The sequence below is a fragment of the Ranitomeya variabilis genome, chromosome 1 (genome assembly GCF_051348905.1).
Source record: "Ranitomeya variabilis isolate aRanVar5 chromosome 1, aRanVar5.hap1, whole genome shotgun sequence".
Lineage (NCBI taxonomy): Eukaryota > Metazoa > Chordata > Amphibia > Anura > Dendrobatidae > Ranitomeya > Ranitomeya variabilis.
The window spans coordinates 976075772-976084804 of record NC_135232.1 but is presented as its reverse complement, the minus strand read 5'-3'; positions in this window follow the sequence as shown (position 1 = coordinate 976084804).

Genomic DNA, 9033 nt, shown 5'->3' with positions numbered 1-9033 from the left:
TTGCTGTACTCCCAGACGGCTCTTCCCCTTTCAAGTTTTGGGTCTCAAAGCTGGATACATGGCCAGAGCTAAGCCAGTATGCATTGGAGGTGCTGTCTTGCCCTGCGGCCAGTGTATTATCGGAACGTGTCTTTAGTGCTGCAGGTGGTGTACTAACTGACCGTCGCATGCGACTATCCCCCGATAACGTTGACCGGCTTACTTTTCTGAAAATGAACAAGGCCTGGATCTCGCAGGAATTTGCCACTCCTCCTCCTGATTAAATAATTAGGTCACTGTATACGTTATCCAGGTCTCCTGTTGTGTTCATCTTTCTACCACCTGAACTTAAATTCCTGGGCTCCAACACCGCCAGTTGAGGCTCAGACGTGCCGTCTGCACAGTCAAAACATACGACCCAGTGTTATTGGGTTTCAGTAACGTCAGCTGATCCCCAGCTGTGTAGCCGGCAATGTGTCATGCGACCGCCACGCTGACACAACAACTGAAATGTAAGGGAATCTGTCCCCCCCCCCCCCAAGGTGTTTGTTACTGAAAGAGCCACCTTGTGCAGCAGTAATGCTGCACAAGGAAAAAGGTAGCTATTTTGGTTTTGCTCCTTGCACACGCAAAACTTAACACTTATAAAATGTGTCCACTGATACCGTAAAACCGTCCCGGAGGTGGGACTTTCCTTCGTAATATGACGCAGCACAGCCGTCATTCCTACCCCCCCGGCGCCGCGCCCCGGCTCCTCAGCGTTGTTTGATTCCGTCCCGGAGCCTGCGCTGTTATGTTATCCCGTGGCCAGGCACACTTAGCGCTGCCCGTCTTCTGGCATCATTTGGTGTCAGGCTGGCTGCGCCTGTGCGGCCACGCTGGCCGAGAGCCCGCCTCGCAGTGTCTTCTGATTTAATCCCACTGGGGGCCTGGGATCTATGGACATGCGCAGTGCATATCTGAACCTCCACCTCTCACTCATCTCCCTATGGCTTCTTCAGACTGTTCGGTGTCAGCTGGTCCCTAATAGCATGCCACGGCCGTGACACCGCACAGTCTGAAAAAGAAGCCGTAGGGAGGGGAGTGAGAGGCGAGGATATGCACTGCGCATGGCCATGGATCCCAGGCCCCCAGTGGGATTACATCAGAAGACACTGCGAGGCGGGCTCTCGGCCAGCGCGGCCGCACAGGCGCAGCCAGCCTGACACCAAATGATGTCAGAAGATGGGCAGCGCTAAGTGTGCCTGGCCACGGGATAACATAACAGCGCAGGCTCCGGGACGGAATCAAACAACGCTGAGGAGCCGGGGCACGGCGGCGGGGGGGTAGTAATGATGGCTGTGCTGCGTCATATTACGAAGGAAAGTCCCACCTCCGGGACGGTTTCACGGCTTCAGGGGACACATTTTATAAGTGTTTAGTTCTGTGTTTGCAAGGAGCATGATGAAAAGAGCCACCTTTTCCTTTTGCATCTTTTGTGCTGCACAAGCTGGCTCTTTCAGCTACAAACGCCTTGGGGGGGGGGTTAAAGGTTCCCTTTCGACTTTCTCAGGCTTCGGCCTACATTGTGTTCCTCTGCTTTTCCACCTGCCCCTGGGCTCCAACACCGCTAGTTGCCGTCCAGAAGTGCTGTACGCACAGTCAACAGTCGCTCCTCTGTTATTGGGGTTCAGTAACGTCAGCTGTTCCCCTGCTGTGTGTGTGGCAATCCCTCCTACCTCCTCCAACCTCCTCCTCCTCCACCTGTCCCTGGGCTCCAACACCGCCAGTTGCCGTCCAGAAGTGCTGTACGCACAGTCAACAGTCCCTCCTCTGTTATTGGGGTTCAGTAACGTCAGCTGTTCCCCTGCTGTGTGTGTGGCAATCCCTCCTACCTCCTCCAACCTCCTCCTCCTCCACCTGTCCCTGGGCTCCAACACTGCCAGTTGCCGTCCAGAAGTGCTGTACGCACAGTCAACAGTCCCTCCTCTGTTATTGGGGTTCAGTAACGTCAGCTGTTCCCCTGCTGTGTGTGTGGCAATCCCTCCTACCTCCTCCAACCTCCTCCAACCTCCTCCTCCTCCACCTGTCCCTGGGCTCCAACACCGCCAGTTGCCGTCCAGAAGTGCTGTACGCACAGTCAACAGTCCCTCCTCTGTTATTGGGGTTCAGTAACGTCAGCTGTTCCCCTGCTGTGTGTGTGGCAATCCCTCCTACCTCCTCCAACCTCCTCCTCCTCCACCTGTCCCTGGGCTCCAACACTGCCAGTTGCCGTCCAGAAGTGCTGTACGCACAGTCAACAGTCCCTCCTCTGTTATTGGGGTTCAGTAACGTCAGCTGTTCCCCTGCTGTGTGTTTGGCAATCCCTCCTACCTCCTCCAACCTCCTCCAACCTCCTCCTCCTCCACCTGTCCCTGGGCTCCAACACCGCCAGTTGCCGTCCAGAAGTGCTGTACGCACAGTCAACAGTCCCTCCTCTGTTATTGGGGTTCAGTAACGTCAGCTGTTCCCCTGCTGTGTGTGTGGCAATCCCTCCTACCTCCTCCAACCTCCTCCTCCTCCACCTGTCCCTGGGCTCCAACACTGCCAGTTGCCGTCCAGAAGTGCTGTACGCACAGTCAACAGTCCCTCCTCTGTTATTGGGGTTCAGTAACGTCAGCTGTTCCCCTGCTGTGTGTGTGGCAATCCCTCCTACCTCCTCCAACCTCCTCCAACCTCCTCCTCCTCCACCTGTCCCTGGGCTCCAACACTGCCAGTTGCCGTCCAGAAGTGCTGTACGCACAGTCAACAGTCCCTCCTCTGTTATTGGGGTTCAGTAACGTCAGCTGTTCCCCTGCTGTGTGTGTGGCAATCCCTCCTACCTCCTCCAACCTCCTCCTCCTCCACCTGTCCCTGGGCTCCAACACTGCCAGTTGCCGTCCAGAAGTGCTGTACGCACAGTCAACAGTCCCTCCTCTGTTATTGGGGTTCAGTAACGTCAGCTGTTCCCCTGCTGTGTGTGTGGCAATCCCTCCTACCTCCTCCAACCTCCTCCAACCTCCTCCTCCTCCACCTGTCCCTGGGCTCCAACACCGCCAGTTGCCGTCCAGAAGTGCTGTACGCACAGTCAACAGTCCCTCCTCTGTTATTGGGGTTCAGTAACGTCAGCTGTTCCCCTGCTGTGTGTGTGGCAATCCCTCCTACCTCCTCCAACCTCCTCCTCCTCCACCTGTCCCTGGGCTCCAACACTGCCAGTTGCCGTCCAGAAGTGCTGTACGCACAGTCAACAGTCCCTCCTCTGTTATTGGGGTTCAGTAACGTCAGCTGTTCCCCTGCTGTGTGTGTGGCAATCCCTCCTACCTCCTCCAACCTCCTCCAACCTCCTCCTCCTCCACCTGTCCCTGGGCTCCAACACCGCCAGTTGCCGTCCAGAAGTGCTGTACGCACAGTCAACAGTCCCTCCTCTGTTATTGGGGTTCAGTAACGTCAGCTGTTCCCCTGCTGTGTGTGTGGCAATCCCTCCTACCTCCTCCAACCTCCTCCTCCTCCACCTGTCCCTGGGCTCCAACACTGCCAGTTGCCGTCCAGAAGTGCTGTACGCACAGTCAACAGTCCCTCCTCTGTTATTGGGGTTCAGTAACGTCAGCTGTTCCCCTGCTGTGTGTGTGGCAATCCCTCCTACCTCCTCCAACCTCCTCCAACCTCCTCCTCCTCCACCTGTCCCTGGGCTCCAACACCGCCAGTTGCCGTCCAGAAGTGCTGTACGCACAGTCAACAGTCCCTCCTCTGTTATTGGGGTTCAGTAACGTCAGCTGTTCCCCTGCTGTGTGTGTGGCAATCCCTCCTACCTCCTCCAACCTCCTCCTCCTCCACCTGTCCCTGGGCTCCAACACTGCCAGTTGCCGTCCAGAAGTGCTGTACGCACAGTCAACAGTCCCTCCTCTGTTATTGGGGTTCAGTAACGTCAGCTGTTCCCCTGCTGTGTGTGTGGCAATCCCTCCTACCTCCTCCAACCTCCTCCAACCTCCTCCTCCTCCACCTGTCCCTGGGCTCCAACACCGCCAGTTGCCGTCCAGAAGTGCTGTACGCACAGTCAACAGTCCCTCCTCTGTTATTGGGGTTCAGTAACGTCAGCTGTTCCCCTGCTGTGTGTGTGGCAATCCCTCCTACCTCCTCCAACCTCCTCCTCCTCCACCTGTCCCTGGGCTCCAACACTGCCAGTTGCCGTCCAGAAGTGCTGTACGCACAGTCAACAGTCCCTCCTCTGTTATTGGGGTTCAGTAACGTCAGCTGTTCCCCTGCTGTGTGTGTGGCAATCCCTCCTACCTCCTCCAACCTCCTCCTCCTCCACCTGTCCCTGGGCTCCAACACTGCCAGTTGCCGTCCAGAAGTGCTGTACGCACAGTCAACAGTCCCTCCTCTGTTATTGGGGTTCAGTAACGTCAGCTGTTCCCCTGCTGTGTGTGTGGCAATCCCTCCTACCTCCTCCAACCTCCTCCAACCTCCTCCTCCTCCACCTGTCCCTGGGCTCCAACACCGCCAGTTGCCGTCCAGAAGTGCTGTACGCACAGAGCCAAACACCTCGCCTATGTGTTAGTGGGGTTCAGCACCGCCAGCTGTTCCCCTGCTGTGTATACGGCAACGTGTACTGCGACCACCACGCAGGCACAAAAAGTTAAATTTAAGGGAACCTGTCCCCCCCCCCCCCATGCGTTTGTTACTGAAGGAGCCACCTTGTGCAGCAGTAATGATGCAAAGGGAAAAAGTGCCTCTTTTCGTGGTGCTCCTTGCATATGCTGAACCTAACACTTATGAAATGTGTCCCCTCACAGCGTTCAACCGTCCGGTCGGTGGAACTTTCCTTTGTCATGTGACGCAGCACAGCCGTCATTTTTACCCCCTTGTCGCCGTGCGACGCCTCCTCAGCGTTGTTTGAATCTGTCCCGGAGCCTGCGCTGTTAGGTTACCCCTTGGCCATGCACACATTTTGCGCTGCCCGTCTTCTGACATCATTTGCTGTCAGGCTGGCTGCGCCTGTGCGGGTGCGCTGTCCGAGATTCAGCCTCGCGGTGTCGTCTAATGTAATCCCACCGCGGGCCTGGGATCCGTGTCCATGTGCAGTGCATATCCTCGCCTCTCACTCCCCTCCCTACGGCTTCTAAAGACTGTTCGGTGTCAGCTGGTCCCTAATAGCATGCCACGGCCGTGACACCGCACAGTCTTTAGAAGCCGTAGGGAGGGGAGTGAGAGGCGAGGATATGCACTGCGCATGGACACGGATCCCAGGCCCGCGGTGGGATTACATTAGACGACACCGCGAGGCTGAATCTCGGACAGCGCACCCGCACAGGCGCAGCCAGCCTGACAGCAAATGATGTCAGAAGACGGGCAGCGCAAAATGTGTGCATGGCCAAGGGGTAACCTAACAGCGCAGGCTCCGGGACAGATTCAAACAACGCTGAGGAGGCGGCGCACGGCGACAAGGGGGTAAAAATGACGGCTGTGCTGCGTCACATGACAAAGGAAAGTTCCACCGACCGGACGGTTGAACGCTGTGAGGGGACACATTTCATAAGTGTTAGGTTCAGCATCTGCAAGGACCATAATTAAAAGAGCTAAGTTTACCTTTTCCAGCATTAGTGCTGTACACGATGGCTCTTCCAGCTACAAACGCCTGGGGGGGGGGTTAAAGGTTTCCTTTCAACTTGCTCCAGTGCAGGCTTCGGCCTACACTCCGCTCCCCCTGCTCCTCCTGCTGACCCTGGGCTCTAACACCGCCAGTTGGGGCCCAGATGTGCTGGCTGCACAGAGCCAAACACCTCGCCAATGTGTCAGTGGGGTCCAGCACCGCCAGCTGTTCCCCTGCTGTGTAGCCGGCAACGTGTCCTGCAAAAGCCACGCAGACACAAGAACTGAAATTGAAGGGAACCTGTCCCCCCTCCCCCAGGCGTTTTTACGTTATCCAGCCACCTTGTACAGCGGTAATGCTGCATGTGTGCAAGGTGGCTCAGAAACGTATTCTCCTCGCACATGTGGAACTGAAAACACGTCTGAAATGTGTCCTCTGTGTGACCATTTAACCGTCCCGGTGGTGTGACTTTCCTTTGTAATGACACGCTGCAACCCCCTTGGTAGCGCTGCCCGTCTTCTGGCATCATTGTTTGGCTGGCTGCGCCTCTGCGGCCGCCCTGACCCACACAACGCCCCTCGGTGTCTTATTTATTGGGACTGCGAGGGTGTGATTCATGGGCAGGATCAGTGCATCAGTTCGCCTGTCCCTCCTCTCCTTCCGCCTTCTTCGGACTGTGCGGCTTCATGGCCGTGGCATGCGATAAGGGATCAGATGACGCCGCACAGTCTGAAGCGGGTGTAAGGACCCGAGTGTGAGAGGCCAACATATGTGCTGCGCCAGGCCCTGAATCCCAGCCCCGCAGTGTTTTAACAATGTTAAGACACTGCGGGGCTGGGATTCATGGTCATCGCGAACCGCACCGGCCGACATTACATGATGCCAGAAGATGGGCAGCGCTAACGGCGCTAGGCCAGGGGATAACACGACAGCGCAGACTCCTGTACAGCAAATAACAACGCTCGGGAGGCTGCACCCAGCACCAAGGTGGGATTCTTGACACCTGTGCTGCGTCTCATTACAAAGGGAACTCGCGCCTCCATTACACAGTTTGACTGTATAAAGGGCTGAATGTTATACGTGTTCCATTCAGCGTGTGCAAGGAGAAAAATTACAAGAGCAACCTTTGACTTGCGCAGCACTGCTGCTGCATAAGCTGTGGCTCTTCTACTTTGTAACCCCTGAGGGGGGGTTAAAGGTGACTTTTGAAATCGGTTCAATTAGGCTTCGGCCTACACTCTGCTCCACCTGCAGAGCCCGGGCTCCAACAACGCTAGTTGCTGTCCGGAAGTGCTGGCTGCACAGAGCCAAACACCTCGCCAATGTGTCAGTGGGGTCCAGCACCGCCAGCTGTTCCCCTGCTGTGTAGCCGGCAACGTGTCCTGCAAAAGCCACGCAGACACAACAGACCCAAAGCTGCCGCCAGTGCAGGCTTCGGCCTACACTCCCCTCCCCCTGCTCCTCCTCCTCCTGCTCCTCCTCCTGCTGACCCTGGGCTCTAACACACCGCCAGTTGGGGCCCAGATGTGCTAGCTGCACAGAGAAAAACACCAGCCAATGTGTCAGTGGGGTCCAGCACCGCCAGCTGTTCCCCTGCTGTGCAGCCGGCAACGTGTCCTGCAAAAGCCACGCAGACACAAGAACTGAAATTGAAGGGAACCTGTCCCCCCTCCCCCAGGCGTTTTTACGTTATCCAGCCACCTTGTACAGCGGTAATGCTGCATGTGTGCAAGGTGGCTCAGAAACGTATTCTCCTCGCACATGTGGAACTGAAAACACGTCTGAAATGTGTCCTCTGTGTGACCATTTAACCGTCCCGGTGGTGTGACTTTCCTTTGTAATGACACGCTGCAACCCCCTTGGTAGCGCTGCCCGTCTTCTGGCATCATTGTTTGGCTGGCTGCGCCTCTGCGGCCGCCCTGACCCACACAACGCCCCTCGGTGTCTTATTTATTGGGACTGCGAGGGTGTGATTCATGGGCAGGATCAGTGCATCAGTTCGCCTGTCCCTCCTCTCCTTCCGCCTTCTTCGGACTGTGCGGCTTCATGGCCGTGGCATGCGATAAGGGATCAGATGACGCCGCACAGTCTGAAGCGGGTGTAAGGACCCGAGTGTGAGAGGCCAACATATGTGCTGCGCCAGGCCCTGAATCCCAGCCCCGCAGTGTTTTAACAATGTTAAGACACTGCGGGGCTGGGATTCATGGTCATCGCGAACCGCACCGGCCGACATTACATGATGCCAGAAGATGGGCAGCGCTAACGGCGCTAGGCCAGGGGATAACACGACAGCGCAGACTCCTGTACAGCAAATAACAACGCTCGGGAGGCTGCACCCAGCACCAAGGTGGGATTCTTGACACCTGTGCTGCGTCTCATTACAAAGGGAACTCGCGCCTCCATTACACAGTTTGACTGTATAAAGGGCTGAATGTTATACGTGTTCCATTCAGCGTGTGCAAGGAGAAAAATTACAAGAGCAACCTTTGACTTGCGCAGCACTGCTGCTGCATAAGCTGTGGCTCTTCTACTTTGTAACCCCTGAGGGGGGGTTAAAGGTGACTTTTGAAATCGGTTCAATTAGGCTTCGGCCTACACTCTGCTCCACCTGCAGAGCCCGGGCTCCAACAACGCTAGTTGCTGTCCGGAAGTGCTGGCTGCACAGAGCCAAACACCTCGCCAATGTGTCAGTGGGGTCCAGCACCGCCAGCTGTTCCCCTGCTGTGTAGCCGGCAACGTGTCCTGCAAAAGCCACGCAGACACAACAGACCCAAAGCTGCCGCCAGTGCAGGCTTCGGCCTACACTCCCCTCCCCCTGCTCCTCCTCCTCCTGCTCCTCCTCCTGCTGACCCTGGGCTCTAACACACCGCCAGTTGGGGCCCAGATGTGCTAGCTGCACAGAGAAAAACACCAGCCAATGTGTCAGTGGGGTCCAGCACCGCCAGCTGTTCCCCTGCTGTGCAGCCGGCAACGTGTCCTGCAAAAGCCACGCAGACACAAGAACTGAAATTGAAGGGAACCTGTCCCCCCTCCCCCAGGCGTTTTTACGTTATCCAGCCACCTTGTACAGCGGTAATGCTGCATGTGTGCAAGGTGGCTCAGAAACGTATTCTCCTCGCACATGTGGAACTGAAAACACGTCTGAAATGTGTCCTCTGTGTGACCATTTAACCGTCCCGGTGGTGTGACTTTCCTTTGTAATGACACGCTGCAACCCCCTTGGTAGCGCTGCCCGTCTTCTGGCATCATTGTTTGGCTGGCTGCGCCTCTGCGGCCGCCCTGACCCACACAACGCCCCTCGGTGTCTTATTTATTGGGACTGCGAGGGTGTGATTCATGGGCAGGATCAGTGCATCAGTTCGCCTGTCCCTCCTCTCCTTCCGCCTTCTTCGGACTGTGCGGCTTCATGGCCGTGGCATGCGATAAGGGATCAGATGACGCCGCACAGTCTGAAGCGGGTGTAAGGA